We start from the raw sequence: 19,375 nt of genomic DNA, 5'->3' as shown, positions 1-19,375 counted from the left end.
CCTCCTTAGCATCGACTGTAGCGTCCTTGATGGAGTTCTCCTCAGTTCTGGATTCCCATGGAGGTTCAGCATCTCCTAGATCTTCAACCAACTCTTCTTCTTGAACAATGACAGCTTCTTCTACTTGTTCTAGTACGAATTCGTTCTCTGTCTTATCCACTGGAGTTTCTGGTATTTCCTTCATGCTACGCTCTTCGTTAGACTATTCACATGGAGCTGTGGCTGATCCTTGTGTATTTGAGCGTCTAGAAACCCATTGAATTACTACTTGCTCCATTTGTCGAATGGTTGTTTGAAATTTATTTATTGTTTCCTTTAGGCGAACCTCTGCTTCTCGGGTTGCCGGACTTGGGCATGATACATAGGAAAGTGGTGGTGATTGGGAATGATTGGATTGGTACTGGGATAAGGAAGGATCATATAGTGTCGAATGGTGAAGAGAAGCTCGTGAGTGTGGTGGTTCGAGGTTATGTTGAAAGGATGGTTTATATGCACGGGGTGGGACTTGTTGGTAGTTACAAGGTTGTCCACCATATCCTTCAGCTGGGTATGCATTGTAGAATGGTCTTTTTCCAGGATATCTCAGAGGGTGTTGCTGCCTGAAGGGTTGATTAGATCCTCTTGGCTCCATCCATCCTTGATTGGTCTAACCTTAATGCACATTCCTGCTGTAACTTCTATTTCCTTCAACAAAGTTAGAACCAAACTCAAAGCAAGAGGGGTGAGAGTTCATGGTAGCAAATAAAGATGAAAAGGAAGAACAAAAATAGAGAAACAAGCAAAAGAAAAATATTTACAATAACAAATAATAAGGCACACGTTAGCAGTTCCCCGGCAACGGCGCCATTTTGAAGAACTGAGGATTGATGGTTTAGAGGTTATAATAAACTCTCGTTGTAAGTATAGTTACTAAACCAAGCAATCAACCTTTCTTACAAACGTTTTTGTTGTCACAAGTAACAAACTCCTTTAAAAATTGTTAACCGAGTATTTAAACCTCGGGTCATCTTCTCAAGGAACTGCAGGGAAGTATGTTCTTATTATTGGCTATAAAGGTTGTAATCGGGGTTTAGAAGATGAGAAGCAAGTGATTTAAATGACAAATGAAGTAGATGACAATTAAAATAAATAAATACTGTAAAGCAAACTTCTGGCAAGGTAAGAGAAATTGTAAGTCCAACTTAGTTATCTCTCTCAACAATAATGAAAGTTGAATCTAAATTCCACTTAGTTAACCTTTACTAAAGTAAAGGAAAGTCAAGGGACTAATTAGTTTGACCTTCGAATCCTATTTATTTCCTAAGAAAAAGTTGGGATTATTGAAGTTCAGTTCAATTAGCAAGATAACGATTATCAATTATGCTGAGTTTAATAATGTTGAGTTACTGATTTCTTAACCAAGACCAAAAGGGAAAAAGTAAAATTGTTGGAATAAAAAATGTCCTTAGATAGAAAGCGATGGTAACACAAATTAAGGAGAAAGCAATCAATAACTGAAATACCTCAAATAATCATTAATTCAAATCATAACATGGAAAGGGTTCATAAGTCAAGTTGGCAACATTTATAGGTACGAATAAAAGCATTAAAATAAATATTAAACCTGGATCGAGAGTCACTCTTACAAACTAAGAGAAGTCCTAAATCCTAATCTTAATCCTAAAAGAGAGAGGAGAGAACCTCTCTCAAACTAAATCTAACTCATGGAAAGTGAAAATTGGCGAGCTCTCTCTAGAATGGATGCATTCTCCCACTTTATAGCCTCCAATCTGTACTTTTTGGGCCGAAAACTGGGTCAAAAACAGCCCAGAAATCGCCCCCTGTGTATTCTGGTATGTTTAGGTCACGGACAAGTGACGCGGAGGCGTCGTCCACGCGGACGCGTCGCATCTGCAAACTTCAATCCGCGCAGCCGCGTCGCCTAGCGTTAGGGCAACTATGGTATATTATATATCAAATCGAAGCCCCGGACGTTAGCTTTCCAACGCAACTGGAACCGCGTCGTTCGGACCTATGAAGCTAAAGTTCTAGCCGTTTGAGTGCGAAGAGGTCAGGCTGGACAGCTTAGCAGTTTCTCCAACTTCTTGTATTCCTTCCACTTTTGCATGCTTCCTTTCCATCTTCTGAGCCATTCCTGCTCTGTAATCTCAGAAAACACTTAACACACATATCAAGGCATCTAATGGTAATAAGAGAGGATTAATAATAAGCAAATATAAGATCAAAGAAGCATGTTTTCAATCATAGCACAAAATCAGGAAGGAAAATGTAAAACATGCAAATAGTATGAATAAGTGGGTAAAGAGTTGATAAAAACCACTCAATTGAGTACAAGATAAACCATAAAATAGTGGTTTATCAATGGTCCTGGACACCCTATACCAGTTCAACCCTTGAACGAGGCGGCACCTGAGCCTAACATTCCTGATGAGCTCGAGTTAGCTGGTGACTTCGTACCTGTGATTCCACCAGAGTGGGACTTTTCCCCTGAGCCGATCCCAGACTTTCCACAGCCTGATGAGCCGGCACTACCAGATGATGGGGTAGCTCCTATTTCCGCGAACAGACCTGTACTCGCGAATGGTTTTGTACATAGTGACAGCAGAGTTTCTGGTGGATCTGAGGGTATCACTGTAGCTGCGGATGATGAGGAGGAGGAGGATCCTGAGATAGAGATAGAGCAGCATGAGGAGATGGGCGAGCCTCATGACGATCTTTTGAACGGCCACGTGTAGATATAGTTTAACAGCAGTAGGGGCATTCTTTTGATGACACTCTAGTCTGACATTATCTATTAGTTAGTCTCTCACCTGTGTTAGTACACCCGAGAGCTAAGAGCTATATAGTGGTTAGGCTAGCCTGCGCGCCAGTTTAGCGGCTTTTTGTATAGGCCAGGCCCTGGGAGTGTCGTGTATTTATTAGCTACGTAGGTTGACGAGGACGTAAACTAACTTGATCTTGTGTAAATGCTACATGTTGTGTTATAGTGTACGTGATGTATATTATCTGCTATATTTCTATATTTCTCTACGCTTGCTTTTATTGCTCTCAATGTATGCTTGTTTATTTTACATTATCATCCGCAGCGAATAATAAAAAGTTACTCGTAAAATTGGCAACGTTCTAACAAGGAACAGGCTCATATATTAAGTAATAGTTAATAATTAGGAAGAACAAGTTGGTAACACTTAGCTTCTTGTATGACCATGGCATACTGGGAGTTGGGTCGTTACAATTTGGTATCAGAGCAGTTCGTTCCCAGTAGAGCCTGGGGAGTAGACTGACTATGCTTCATTGCATACTCTGCTTGTGTGTCTCATGCTATTAGGGTATCTTTAAGATAAATTTGGCATGAATGTCTATGAGTGCTCATTTTGGGAATGTTCGTGCCTTATTTAAAATATTAAGACTAATCACCTTAATGTTGATTGTTTGGTGCGGACAGGACCTTAATGACTGCGAATAGGCATAGTTTAACTGAGTTCCGAATGATGAATCGATGCGAGGCACAGCTATCCTCAAAGCTATTATGATCTCCATAGCTATGGCTATGTTAGATTTGGTTGCTGTAAGGAATGAACGCTTGTTTTACTTGTGAGGAATCTGGACACACAGCTAGGATCTACCCAAGAAAGTTTGTTCGGAATCCGGTACGAACCCAACCACAAGGTCGAGTGTTTGCCATGACTGCTGATGATGCTATGCAAACAGACGCCCTGATCCAAGGTCAGTGTTACGTCAAGAATCGATTTCTAACTATACTATATGATTCGGGTGCATCGCATTCCTTTATTTCTTTAATTGTTGCTCGTGAGTTGGGACTAGATTTCTCTGAGTTGAACTTTGATCTAATTGTCCATACACCTGCATCCCAAAATACTTGACTAGTTTAGTGTGCCTGTAAGTACCATTCACTATTAGGAACAGAACTTTTATACATGATCTAATCTGTTTGCCTCTATGTGGTTTGAAAGTTATTCTAGGATTAGATTGGTTGTCCAAGTATCATGTTTTCCTTGATTGCTATTAAAGAACTGCTGTTATTCCGTCTGATAGTTTAGATATTAAACCATTTCTGTCTTATACTTTATATCTGAATTCTGTAAGAGTTACATTAGACGGGAGTGATTGTGAGGGGTACGTTCTGTTAGCGGCTAGCTCGAATGACAGTGAACTAAGCTTAGAACGGATCCGAGTGGTGAAGGAATTTCCTAATGTTTTCCCGGACGACATACCTGAGTTTCCTCCTCAGCGAGAGATAGAATTCAGCATTAAAGTTGTACCTGGAACCGGACCGATTTCCATAGCACCGTACCGGATGTCATCACTGAAACTTGCAGAGTTGAAGAAGTAGTTGGATGAGCTACTTGCAAGGAAATTTATTCGTCCCATTGCATCACCTTGGGGAGCTCCAATATTGCTAGTAAAGAAGAAGGATGGTGGAATGAGACTTTGCGTAGATTACCGACAGCTAAATAAAGTCACTATCAAGAACAACTACCCACTTCCATGGATTGATGATTTAATGGATTAGTTGAAAGGTGCAACTATGTTCTCAAAGATTTATTTGTGACTGGGTCATCACCAAATTCAAGTAGCCAGATATACCAAAGACTGTGTTCAGAACTCAGAAATGATGATGATGCTGAGACGGATGAAAGTAGAGGAACCAAAAGCTGTAAGACTAGATCGTAGCAGTCTCTGGAGATACAAGAACAGAATTTGTGTGCCTAGTTCTGGAGATTTGCGACAAAGGATTCTTGCAGAAGCTTACCAAAGTAGATTTTCTATGCATCCTGGAGTGACAAAGATGTATCAAGATATTAAACAAATGTTCTGGTGGCCGGGCTTAAAGAAAGAGGTAGCTGATTATGTCTCAAAATGTTTAACCTGAGAGAAGGTGAAGGTGGAACATCAGAAGCCATTAGGAACCCTGCAACCCTTGGAAATACCACAATGGAAATGGGAGCAGACCACTATAGATTTTATCATGAGATTGCCAAGAACCTCAACAGGGCATGATGCCATTTGGGTAATTGTGGACAAGTTAACAAAGTCAGCGCACTTCCTTCTGATTCGAGTTGACTATACTTTAGAAAGGCTGGCACAGATATATATTCAAGAAATCGTATGATTTCACAGGATACCTTCGTTAATTGTTTCAGATCGAGATTCGATGTTTACTTCCAGATTCTGGGGAGATTTCCAGAAAGCGTTGGGAACAGAATCGCACATGAGTACAGCATACCATCCTCAGACAGACGGACAACCAGAGCGGACAATCCAGACATTATAAGACATACTAAGATCTTGTGTGATGGATAACCAAGGTAGTTGGGATAAATATTTGCCGTTGGTCGAGTTCGTCTACAACAACAGTTACCAACAAAGTATCGGGATGGCACCTTATGAAGCTCTCTACGGAAGGAGATGTCAGACACCATTGTGTTGGAATGATGACGGAGAAGCTAGTGTCTTAGGTCCAGACTTAGTGCAAGAAACTACTTAGAATATAAAGGGGAATCGTCAGAAGATCCAGACAGCACAAAGCCATCAAAAGAGCTATGCCGAAAATAGACGTAGACCCTTAGAGTTTAGTGAGGGAGACCATGTCTTTCTTAAAGTAACCCCGACTACTGGAATAGGTAGAGCCCTTAAGACTAAAAAGCTTAACCCTCGATACATATGACCTTTCCAAATACTTAAAAGAGTCGGTCTAGTAGCTTATCAAGTAGCCCTTCCTCCATATCTATCAAACCTTCATGATGTTTTTCATGTCTCGCAACTTAAGAAATATATTCCCGACGAGAGTCACATTTTACAACCAGAGACAGTACAATTACGAAACGATTTGACATATCAAGCATCACCAGTTCGGATCGTAGAAAGAAGTGATAAGCAGCTAAGGGGCAAAATTGTTCGCTTAGTCAAAGTAGCTTGGGGACAGAGAGGAGAAGAAGAGCACACTTGGGAACTGGAAGATAAGATGAAAGCTGATTACCCGCATCTATTCTCAGGTAACTGAAATTTTGAGGGCAAAATTTTCTTTTAGGAAGGTAGAATGTAACAACCCCGGTTTTCGAGTACGTGAGATCTTTTCTGAAAGTACGGATTTCTCCGGAAGATCAGTAACGGAAAAACCTTTGATATATCATCAAGTATCTCAATCCTCATTGTTATTATGTTATCTTTAAGCTAGAACCTTTTCCGAGGCAAGCTCGATAACGCGGTCACGAAGAACCTAGTTTTTGAACCGTATCGGTTAGGAATTTTGATTCGGTTTTTCGTAAATAGTCTCAGTTTGACAAACCGGACTCGATTTATGAGAGAAGAGAGATAATAGGATGATATTATCATTATATTAGTATTAGAAGCTTCTTGAATAATATTATAAGGTTACCTGGTCAGTTTTAGTTAAAAACAGAAAAATCGGTTTAACCGGGTTCACAGTTTACTGGTGCAGCTTAGCACCAGCAGTCTCTGATGACTTTAGCAATGCTATGGCCTCGTTATACATGTCTTATTCTCATAATAAATATGTTACTAGTGTCATTTATGCTAGTAGCTCAGAAAATAATTTTTAGAGATGTTTTTACAAGTGTTCCGATACATCTAGTTTTAGTAGTTATACACCTGAGATATTTTAATATTATTTTAATCCACCTCCAAGCCAACCAATCACAACTCACCCTACACCCCCAAAACCCCCAAGGCTGGCTCATTTTCACTTTGTGGCCGAAAATAGGAAGAGAGAAAAAGAGAGAAAAGTTCTTAGTTCGAATCAAAATTCCAATCCGACCAAAATGATCCTCTCTTCTTTCTCTACATGATCATATGACTTATCAAGGCTGGAATCAAGGTGAGTTGGCTGCACCATCTCTCTTTTGATTTGGTTTCAAGGAAACATGCTTAAACATGTGTTTTCTTGATGTTCTACCTTAGGAATCATGCTTAACTTGACTTGAGGGCCAAGAAACGTGACTTTCCAGCAAGTTTAAGGTTAGAAATCACTTTCTAACATGCTGAGTGAGATTTGGTTAGTTGAGGGTTTTGGATTTAAAGTTGTTCTTGATGTGATTTAGGAGGAAAAAGTTCTTAAGGAACACCTGAAAGTCTAACCGAATTAGGAGCAGCAAAACCAGGTAGGGTGTCACGAAATTAATCTTGATTATTTGTGTTTGATTTGTGTGAATGTTGTATGATTTGGATGTGCTAAAAATTGGTTGTATATATGATTGATTCTTGGTGAAAATTTGGTGAAATTTTGATGAAATTTGATGAAATTCAAGCTTTAAAGTTCATGTTCTTGGGGCAGCTGGAAAAACGAAACCCTAGGCTTAAATTGAGGTTCAATTTGTGTTGAAATCATGTAGAAAAGATGGGGTTTTAGTGGTTGCTAATTTATTATGAATTATAGTAAAAATCGGTTGCTAAAAAGACTGAAAAACGGGTAAAAACGGAGAAAGAATCTGAAGAATTTATGAAAGACATGAAGAACACTTTGAGTGTGATGAAGAACAATGAAGAACAGGCTTTAGATCCTTAAAAGGGCAAGAAAGTAAAAATTTTGGTGTTTAAGGGGTTATTTAGTAATTTCTGAAAGTTAGGGTGGTTAAAGTAGAAATATTAAAAGTTACGGGTGGTAAAAAATAAATTTTAAAGGTTAAAAGTAAAAGGTAAGGTAATTTTCGAAAATTAATGATAAAATAATAAATAATAATAAAATATTAAATAATAATATTTAATTAAAAATAATATTTTAATAAAATAATAAAATAATGCGGAAATGGCAGTTTTCTGTAAAAGCTTTAGAAAGACAACTTTAAGCACAGAATCTCATAATTACCTTCATAAAACACTTAGGGAGTGGAAAGAACATATTAGGGAGGCAAAGATAAACAAAAGATTAAAAGTTGAAGAAAAGATAAAAATTGAAGAAAAAGTCTGTAAAATTTTAATGACAGAAAAATAGACAGAGACTAGCTAACAAACCAGGGCAACATAGTTAGTCCTTGAGTTGCGACTAGGGTTAGGTAATATATGAAAAGTTAAACTATTTCAGTATAGACTTAATGAACCTATACTTGGGACATGCTAACTATTCATACCGAAATTTACATAAGCTTTAAATACATAGTTAAGCAGAGAAATCAGAGCAGAATAAAGCAACACAGAGAACAGAGTAACCAGAGTAAAGTAAAGAGATAAAGAAAAAAAAGTGATATAGATACAGAAGAAAGAGTAATCAGAGAAAAGTAAAGAGATACAGAGAACAGAGTAACCAGAGTAGAGTAAAGAGATACAGAGAAAAGAGAAACCATAATAGAGTAAAGAGATACAAAGAGAAAAGAGTAATATGATAAAGAGAAATGGTTTGAGCCAAGATATTGTAAAAGTGAAAGATGTAAAGTTTGTATAGTATGATTGAACAGAGATAGAAAGAGGTACTGTATAAAGTGATGATGAATAATGAGAATGATAATGAATGATGGTAATGAGAATGATTATGTGATGATCTGCTGTGTGAAGGCAGTCAGATAGATAGTGGTACGACCACAGAACATTTTCCAACGCTACACAGCTATTGAGAGCTATACCTGCAACTGATAACTTGGGATCACTTGCAGAGGATATTAATTCATACATGGCTAGAATGCCACACCTGTAACGCAAGTATTGCTTACAGAGGACATGATTTCATACACGGCTATAATGCCGCCACCTGTAAGGCAGAGTTTGCTTACAGAGGATATGACGCATACATCAATTAGTGAGAACTGTACCTATGCTGACTGGAAAACTATACCCGTTTCAGCTGCTTCGGGTTACGTCGGGAGCGGGTAGAAACCGACAAATAAGCTCATTACCTGCACTAGGGCTAGACATTCATCATACTTGGTTGCGCATTTACTCTGTTATGGTTGTTGTTTGAATGTATGCTTTCTTTGTTTGTATTCTATTCACTGTGTCTGTGTTTTGTTTTCTTGTGTACTCTTGTTTGTGTTTTGCTTTCTATTTTTTCTGTTTTCTCTAGTTATCTGCTTCTTCTGTTCACTGCTTCTCGGTATTCTGCTATTTATCTACTAAACAACACGAAATTAATGAACTTAACTAATAACCCCGACCCTACTAAGAACTCGCCAATTCTTACCCCCTTCTCTCTCCTCCCCCATCAGATAGAAACGGGCGTGATATTCTATGAAGTCGAAGACCTATACATTTACGAAGATCCAGTGTACTACGGTTACTACATTTTGAGTGCGGAGCCTCGTATGAGACGTTACGCGTTACAAAACCGTCCCTTCCAACATCCTCTGTCTATCCCACATTTTGACCCCGATGCTCCTTTCAACTTTCCTTTATCCTGGTTACACCCTGACGCACCTGAACATCCTTTTTTCGATGGTCCCGGACACCCTATACCAGTTCAACCCTTGAACGAGGCGGCACCTGAGCCTAACATTCCTGATGAGCTCGAGTTAGCTGGTGACTTTGTACCTGTGATTCCACCAGAGTGGGACTTTTCCCCTGAGCCGATCCCAGACTTTCCACAGTCTGATGAGCTGGCACTACCAGACGATGAGGTAGCTCCTATTTTCGCAAACGGACCTGTACTCGCGAATGGTTTTGTACATAGTGACAGCAGAGTTTCTGGTGGATCTGAGGGTATCGCTGTAGCTGCGGATGATGAGGAGGAGGAGGATCCTGAGATAGAGATAGAGCAGGATGAGGAGATGGGCGAGCCTCATGACGATCTTTTGAACGGCCACGTGTAGATATAGTTTAACAGCAGTAGGGGCATTCTTTTGATGACACTCTAGTCTGACATTATCTATTAGTTAGTCTCTCACTTGTGTTAGTACACCCGAGAGCTAGGAGCTATATAGTGGTTAGGCTAGCCTGGGCGCCAGTTTAGCGGCTTTTTGTATACGCCAGGCCCTGGGAGTGTCGTGTATTTATTAGCTACGTAGGTTGACGAGGACGTAAACTGACTTGATCTTGTGTAAATGCTACATGTTGTGTTATAGTGTACATGATGTATATTATCTGCTATATTTTTATATTTCTCTATGCTTGCTTTTATTGCTCTCAATGTATACTTGTTTATTTTACATTATCATCTGCAGGAAATAAAAAAAAAGTTACTCGTAAAATTGCCAACGTTCTAACAAGGAACAGGCTCATATATTAAGTAATAGTTAATAATTAGGAAGAACAAGTTGGTAACACTTAGCTTCTTGTATGACCATGGCATACTGGGAGTTGGGTCGTTACATCTCTCGTATGGCACAAAGGATATGAAAGCTCCCCGGATCTTTTTTCTTCAGAGGTAAGTCTTTCTTGATGAGGGCACCACATTTCTTATTCATTATCATCGTTTGTCCTGCTTTCAAGGTCCCTTTCTTGGTCAGCAACTCTTTCATGCACTTGATGTATGTAAGCATCTGTTGGAGAGTTTTGATGAAGGGTATGTTGACACTAAGGGCTGCAAACATGTTTAGGAATCTTGAGTATGACTTCTCTTTCTCACCTCCCCTGAGTCTTTGAGGAAATGGTGCTTTTGGCGCATAAGGTTTCAGAATTTCCTTCCTTTTTGGTTTTTTCTGTTGTACAGATCCATTTCCTTGTTCCTTTTCCTCCAAGTTTCCTTGGAAACTTTTTGGCTGTGCTCTGTTGGCTTGCTGGTATCTTCCTCCAGGACTTCTTCATTTTCAAGAATGATTGCCTTACATTCTTTCCATCTCACCTTCTTCATTTCCCCTTTTGGATTTTTCTGAGTGTCACGAAGAAGCTATCAGTGGACTTAGGAATTTGTTGTGTGAGGTGTCCTACTTGAGATTCGAGCTTCTTATTAATCTCTCCTTGACTTTTCATACTATCTCTCACTTCTTCCTTGAAATTTCTGTTGTCCTGGACTTCCTTGCAAAGATTGGTGAGCATAGATTCAATCCTTGATAGCTTTTCCTCTGATGGTGGAGTTGGACTTGGATGTTGAGGATGATTGGCTTAGGATTGATATGGTGGCTAAGAGGAATTGTTATATGAGTGTTGATATAACCTTGGGTTGGATTGTTGGTAGGTGTACTGGTTGGGATTATGAGGTTTGTGGTCTTGGCTTTGGTTCTGTTGATTTTCCCACCCAAAGTTTGGGTGGTTCTTCCAACCAGGGTTATAGGCTTTAGAATATGGATCATGAGCTTGCCTAGATGAATTGCCAAGGTAATTGGCTTCCTCCCAGTTCACTCATTTCTCTGTGTCTAACTCTTCTTGAGGTGATGGTTGAGTGTGGATGGCTGCAGACTGATTCTTCTCCATTTGCTTTGTTAAATCAGCTAGTTGCTTTGTAATCATCCATATGGTTTAATTCCATGACTCCCCTATTGTTACTTTAGTCTGAGGCATAAAAATACTCATTGTCAACCACTATTTCTATGACATCAATGGCTTCTTCAATGGTCTTCTTCTTGTTCAGGGAGCCTCCAGATGAGTGGTCTACAGCTTTCTTTGATTCATAGAAAAGTCATTCAAAAAAGATATGCAATTGCACCCACTCATTAAACATCTCAAGGGGGCATTTCCTTGTCAAATCTTTGAATCTCTCCCAGACTTCATATAAGGTTTCACCATCCTGTTGTCTGAATATCTGCACCTCAGTTCTCAGTCTATTCACTCTTTGAGAATGGGAGAACCTTGCTAAGAATCTATTCACCACATCCTCCTAGGTTGTCAAGCTTTCTTTGGGAAATGATTCTAGCCATTTGGATGCTTTGTCCCTCAAAGAAAATGGAAACAGTAACAATCTATAGGTGTCAGAATGAACACCATTAGATTTACCTGTATCACAGATCCTTAGGAATGTAGTGAGATGCTGATTAGGGTCTTCTTGGGCACTTCCTCCGAAAGAACAATTGTTTTGCACGAGAGTGATGAGCTGAGGTTTCAATTCAAAGTTATTAGCATGCATAGTTGGCTTTTGAATGCTGCTACCACAGTTTCCTGGGTTTGGATTGATATAGGAGCCTAAAACTCTCCTTTCTTGTCCAGCAGGGTTGGCTGCACCTCCTCTTGCATGATTGTTCACCTCTCCTTCATGATGGTTTTCCATATCATCCTCCATTTTTATATCCAAGTCTTCCTCCTCTTCCTCTGCACCAATGGCCTTCTTTCCTCTTGCTTCCCTTCTCAATCTGAGGAAGGTTCGTTCTGGTTCACTGTCAAAAGAGGTTGAAACCTCTCTTCTACCAGTCATACAAGTACCAAAACAGGCAGCAACTAGCAAGTAAAGATTTCACAGTTAATGAAAAGTGTGGTTAGAGAAATTGAGATAATTAATCAAACAATTAATGATTTAGTAGATTAGTTTTGCTGGAATGTAAAGAAATAAAGAAAAATAAAGAAAAACAACTAAAATTGCAGAAAGTAATTGTAACAGTAGAAATTGAAATTCAATTAACAAAAGAAAAGTAAATTTCTCAATATAGTTATCCTCCAATTTAGTAATTGTCAATACAAAACCAATCCCCGGCAACGGTGTCATAAACTTGATATCCTGAAAACTGTCTCTCAACAATTTTCTACCGGCAAGTGCACCGAATTGTCGTCAAGTAGAAACTCACTGTAGAGTGAGGTCGAATCCCACAGGGATTGGTTGGTTGATCAATGTTAATTGGAGAATTGTTCTTGTTGAACTAAATAGAATTAAATTGGTGTTGTAGAATGTAAATTGGCAGGAAACTTAAATTGCAAGAAATTAAAGGAACAGAAATTAAATTGCAGAATAAAAAGAACAGAAACTTAAATTGCAAGTAATTAAAGGGCAGAAGCTTAAACTTCAAGAAAGTAAATGGAAAAGGGGGAATTGAGCATCAAATTAAAGACAGAATGTAAAAGAATGGGTAGATCAGAGATGGGAAAGCTCATTGGGGTCAGGAGATGTTATAATTCTCCAAATCAAATTCATTTTCATCTCTTCCTCAATCAATGCATTCATTAATATCCTTGGCAATCATAGGTGATTAGATCCTAATTCCTTGGTAATCTAATCTCTCTAAGCATGAACAATTGCCCAATTTCTTGATTTAAGTTCTCATGGAAAGAAATGAAGTATGGTCACTGATTATACCACACATATTCCTAGATCAAAGTGTTAGTAGGATTACATGTCACGATATCCATCCAAACCCCATTCTAATCCAATGTGAGAAAGCATTTCTAGCATGATCTCCTCATTCCTCTTCCAAGGTTCAGAGGAGATCCAATTATGAATAGCTTCTTTCCTAAGACAACTATCCAATTAGATGAAGAACGAAAGCTTTCAAGCAAGATCAAGAGAAAAGAAAGAAGAAGAAGAATGAAAACTAATATTGATCCCTTGAATTACACAGAGCTCCTTAACCCAATGAAAGGGGTTTAGTTGTTCAGAGCTCTCCAAATGAAAATTAAATCTGGAAAATACATTGCAGAATTGAAAAGTTACAGAAAAAGGAAAATTGGGCAGAGTTTCAATACAATGTGCTAGCCCCCCTAACTAACTTGAATCCTAAGCTATTTATACACTTTCTTCCATTGATCTTCAGTCTCTGAATTGGGTTTTTGGCCTTAATTGAAATGGGTAGAAGTTGCTCCCAATGGCTTCCCTTGCTGTTGAGAAGAGATCTACTTCAATCTGCAAAGTTCTGATGCTCACGTTGGAGTCCACGTTTGAGGGCCAACGTTGAGTCAAATATCCTTCAAAGAAATTGGATTTTGGACGTTTTGAGCGACGTTTGACTCAACGTTGGAGTGCCAACGTTTTCATGTCCACGCATACGCGTGACCTACGCGTGCGCGTGGATGGAACAATTTATCAGGTCACGCGTCCGCACTACCTATGCGTGTGCATGTTTGGGGCAAAAATGCTCATCCATGCGTGCGCATCGCCTACGCGTGTGTGTGGATGCAAATTCCCAAACTTCACCTCTTAAAATGTTTTCAAAGACGTTGGCATCAGCGTTGGACTAACAACGCTCCCTCCAACGTTGATACATCCACGCATGCACGTCATATACGCAGTGCGTCGATGCGCTTTTTCAAAATTATGAATTTGGAGCTCAGATCGCGCACATTGGCCTCAATGTTGGACTGGCAATGTTTCCTCCAACGTTGCCTATCCACTCGTGTGCATTACCTACGCGTGCGCATGGATTGTCAAAACTTTACAATCCACGCGTGCGCGTGGATTGTCAAAAATTCACAATCCACGCGTGCACGTATAGCACGCATACACGTCGCCACAATTTTTTTCAATTTTCCAGAACGCACTTTGTGTCTAGCGTTGGAGGTAACATTGGCTCACCAACGTTCCCTCCAACGTGAGTATCAGATAATTATGCAGAAGCTCCCCTGTTTCATTCCTTCCAACGGTTGAGGTAGTGTTGGTGGTCCAACTTGGCCACCAATGTTGCTTCATCTTCATCCTTTCCATGGCCATTCTTCAACCTTCTTCCATGCATTTCTTCACAAGTCATCAACTAATATATGCATCAAAGCCTTGCTAACTTCATGAGAGATTGCATCAAAATAACCATGGTTGCATGAATCTAGGCATACATGGATTTCTAACCCAAATGATTACTTAGAGCTCAAGAAAGTACATAAAACCTAATAAAATCAAAAGAAAAAGGCTAGTGAAACTAGCCTAAGATGCCTTGGCATCAGGCATCAACACCTAACCTTAAGGAAGGACGGGAGAACATATGAAGGGATTCCGTCCCCAAACAAATGGCCACAAAAGGTTGAGAAAAGCCTAAGGGAAAGCATTTCGCTCAAACCGGCCCGCACACAAAATGAATCAAAATTTTGCCAGAATAATAAAAACAAAGGCCTCAAAGAAATTAAAACATTAACACTCAAAGGTTAGCTCACCGCAACCTAAGAGTAAAAAGTGTTTTGATTAAAGGAATTAAAGTTTCTAGGGAGCAACTATGAGAGTCAAGAAATCGTCTAAAAATCCAAAATGTTTCAAAAGGGTCCACAAGTCGGACTGTATCCTTACATAATCAAAAGAGAGATAAAAGGAGAGAGTCATAGAGGGTCCAGCTTCGCCCCAGTCGCTACATCCTGAGGAGTAGGAGGGATAACCGAGATCAGAATAGCTTCGACAACAACATCTGGGCCATTCAAAATCTCCAACTCGGGATTAGCCTCAGGCCGGGGCGCCTCGGTAGAAGGGGATACAGAAGCTTTGGCAGAAGGATCAGGCACAGGAACCTCATCATCATCATCAGGGGCAAGCACAATCTTGCGTCCTCCACAACATTATCCATGCTAAATAAGGTGAGATCAGCATCAGGAGCAAGAACTCGGACTTGGGCCTTCAAATTATCATACAGAGCAGTCATACCACTCACCACATGGCCTTGAAGCTCAGCGTAATCAGCATAAGCAGACTGGAGTTTTTCCTTGGCCTCCAAAAGCTCACCATAAGTCTAGGTGTAACTCTCCTTGGCCTTCTTCACCATATCCTCAGCCAAATTGGCATCAGCCTCCGCAGTAGTAGCCCAGGCCTTCTCCGTCTCCGGAGTGAGCTCTAACCTAACATTCTTTGCCTCCAACTCAAGCCTCAAACTCTCTACCCTATCATAATCAGCCTTGGCCTTCTCGACAAAGGCGCTAGTAGTGTGGATAGGAGACTTCTTGAACTCCCTCGAGAGAGCAGTGCTGAGGTTAGCCATCCGAGTACTATTGCTGGATATAAAGTCGAGATGATGAAGTATGGACACATCATCGGTCGGAACCTTGCCATAAGGAGCGATAAGCTCTGTAGCAAAAGCCACGCTGTCAAAGTCCTTATCATTGAGATCATAAGTCCCGACAGTCCTCGGCCTCTTAGGAGGAGGGCCAGATGAAGTTGGAAAGGAGGCAGCATCAGAAGTCACCAAAGGCGGATCGGCAGAAGCTACCCAAACTTGAGGAGTCGGGATAATCTTCCTTAGTCCCTGAGGGCTCGAGTCCGGCTTCCTCGGCGGGAATTGAGAAGAACCCTCCCCCGATGTCTTCCTTGACAAATTTTGGGCAGCCACCGCCTTCTTGGTCTTGTGAAAAACCTTCATCGAATCAGAACTCGACACCATCTCTAAGAAAAGAAACTAGGAAAACAGTTATGCAGCAGATAACGACAAGACCGCGACAAATAAAGAAAATTTTCTAAAAAAAAAGTCGGGCACTAACTAGCTCAGAACGGAGAAGAGCGGGATCCCCTAAAAACCTCTTAGTATCGAGATGAGGAGGCTCCCCCAAGTGCTCCTCCAAGATACCCACAAAGGCCCTCTCCACCTCATCAAGACTCTCTAGAGGGTACTTAAGAACTACAGGGTCCTTTTGCCACTAAAGAGGGAAGGTTGGTTCATTATTCTCATCTAGAAAGAAGAGTTGAACATCGTCAATAGCCCGAACTTTGAAATAAAATTTTTTGAAATAAAACATGGAAGGTATCATCAAAAATGGAAAAGACTTTCTTTCCTTGAGTAGCCCGGAAAGAGATCCAAGAAGCCTTCTTCTTGGCCGCCCCAGGTTTGCTCATCACAAACAAATAAAGAAAGAGAGAAATGATAGGTCAGACACCCAGCTCCTGATGCAACAACTGAAAAATCTTCAGGAATGCCAAAGAATTTGGGTGAAGTTGAGAAGGAGTCACATTACAGTAAAGGGAAGGGTAACACCTAATTTGGTAAAAAAGCAGTCATAAGCATAAAAGAAGGGACGCTCTGCCTGACCTAAGGGAGAAAAACTAACCATCTCCTCAGTGTCGGGCGACAACAGCTCATAATTCTTCTCATCCTCCCTATTCTCGCAGATCCTATGGAACCTTCTAAACTTCTCACAATACTCTGGGTCTGCTACAGTCACACACATTAACACTATAGAATCTAACCAATCAGCCATACCGTGAGGGACCTTTGTAGACATCTCAATAATATTCCTATGAGAAGACATAGAATACTACACCTACAGCAAGAAAATGAAAAAAGCATCACTACCAAGCAACTCGGGCAGAAGCAGAAAACAAGAAGCAACCAGTAAACAACAAAATACAATTTCAGAAAGGGCCCCCTAATGTCCACAAAAGCTAAAACTTACCATCAAGACCCAGAGACACCCTTTGGAGGCAATACAGATAACAGAAAGGAAGAAACGCAAAAGCCCTAGCCCTTTCAGTAAAAAGAAAAGCCCGAAGAAAAAATCAAAAACCCAATCACCAACATTATTCAAAACAAACAACAAAATAAAAAGATTAAAACTTTTCAAGAAATAAAAGCATGCATCGCCAGAAGCCAGCACAAAAGAGGATCACAAACAAGGAAAATACGAAAGGCACAACAAAAAAGTACCAACCTACAACAACGAGAAACAACGACAGCAAGCGCACAGCTGAACCACGAAGGATCCACACCAATGCTTCGAAGCTTCAGAGAAAGAAGAAAGCTTGGGGCAAATCAAAGAAACAAAAGCAAAAGGGCTCTTTCCCCAGAACTGTGAAAGCAAAAACAAAATACAAAGAGGGAAAAGAAACGGCAAAAGGAATAAAAGCCCAATCAATCTGCATGCTCCCAAGGAAATAACGTCCTCGAAAAATGACGCAGCAATTAAGGAGCAAACGTACAAACGATTCACATTTTGAAATATCATTTAAAGATGAGAAACTTGCACGAGAAGGGGAAGGTCAGGCGCAACCGAACTAATGCTTGAACACGACTTCCCAAAGAGGTCGAAGCTTGGAAGCACAACCTCGTGGAAAGGTCGGAGCTCAAGCAGGGGCACTGTTTATACCCTAGACCGAGCTATAGGGTCTGGGTTGTACGAAGACCAGGGACCGACCTTTTTAAAGGTTGGCCCATTACAACGAGCTCTTCGCAAAAAGCTTGGAATATCACCACAGAGGCCCAAGGACGCCCAGAATGAAAGGACCACCGCCCACTAGAAGGCGGTTAGCCAAAGATAATGATCTCACCCACAAACATAAGATAAGATAACAAACTTATCTCAAAGGGAGATCACCAAACACTACTATAAATACACTGGAGCACCCAGGTATAACTTATACTCCAATTCTACAAAAAAATCTGCCTAAAGGCCATACTGACTTAAGCATTGGAGTCTCTTGCAGGTACCACCACCCACCGGTGATCAGGGGCTAGCAGCATCTCAAACTCCAACAGGTCGGGTGCGACAAGCTCAAACAGACCAGAAAATCTCGTCCGAGATCGACCTCAGCATTTTAGGTAACCCTCGAAATAGATATGAAGGTCTAGGATTGCCTCTGGCATCCCAGATTCTTACATCTTACATCACTGGGTACTGTTACCATACTGAAAATCTCCGGTTCTAATATCATATTCTGTTGTTGTTTTTTAGATGCAGGTCGCAACCCACCTCGGTGAGTTACTTGATGGTGACAGAGCGGGGGACCTTTATCATGTTTTGGAGTCTTTTGATTTATCTTTATTAGTACTCTCACTTTTGTATTTTATTTTGCCTTAGAGTCTTACTTTATGAGAGATATTCTGTATAAGCTGTTTTATTTTCAAAACTATGTATGTCAGTAGTTAACTAGTCAACCTAAACTCCGCGGGATGTGACTAGTATCTCATGATCATTATACTCTTATATTTTGTTATCTTGTACCTTTATCTTGTGTCTTAAGTTTGTGGCTTCGTGTGAACGTTTTGTAAACTTTTGTAACTCTCGATTTTTAAGCTTATTTCTTCATCGGGCTTCTAGAATTATTATTTCTTTCTATATATATTTATGTATAAGCTTTCGAATTGTCATAACCTCTGATTAACCTTTGCTTTACGGCTAGAGGTAAGGCTTAGGGTAATTAGGATGTTACACCAGACGTGCGTACGCACGCATAGCTGTGCGTACGGACAACCCTGAAAAGCTCCAAACTCTATTTCTTCTTGAATTCTCCACTTTTATATGCTTTTTCCTCACTTCTTCAATCTTTATTTGCCTTGTAAACCTAAAATCACTCAACAAATATATCAAGGCATTGAATGGAATTAAAGTGAATAAAATTTAGCGATTATAAGGCCTAAAAAGCATGTTTTTACTTTCAAGCACAATTTTGGAAGAAATCATGAAACTATGCTATTTCAATGAATAAATGTGAGAAAAGTCAATAAAATCCACTCAATTAAAACAAATAAATACCATGAAATGTGGATTCATCAGCCTTACTTCTCCCCAATTTTTGAAAATTGAATTATGGGTATTGAGATTTATGGTTGTTTTGGTGCTTTAGGATCAAATTAACTTGAGGAAATTAGCGGGTTTTGTTCAATTGAGGCATAAGCAAGGTAAGAACTCTCAAAACCTTGTGAATTCTTTGACT

At 40.0% G+C, this 19,375-nt stretch overlaps 1 non-coding gene across 1 annotated transcript; it reads left to right on the top strand.

Annotated features, from left to right (window-relative positions):
• Positions 1 to 11,557: 11,557 nt before the first annotated feature.
• Positions 11,558 to 11,665, top strand: LOC112753787 (small nucleolar RNA R71). Its single transcript, XR_003178154.1, has one exon. It is a non-coding gene; the product is annotated as a small nucleolar RNA R71 (small nucleolar RNA).
• The last annotated feature ends 7,710 nt before the right edge of the window (positions 11,666 to 19,375 follow it).

The sequence above is a fragment of the Arachis hypogaea genome, chromosome 15, assembly GCF_003086295.3.
Source record: "Arachis hypogaea cultivar Tifrunner chromosome 15, arahy.Tifrunner.gnm2.J5K5, whole genome shotgun sequence".
NCBI lineage: Eukaryota > Viridiplantae > Streptophyta > Magnoliopsida > Fabales > Fabaceae > Arachis > Arachis hypogaea.
This window is presented reverse-complemented; position numbering and strand designations above follow the sequence as displayed.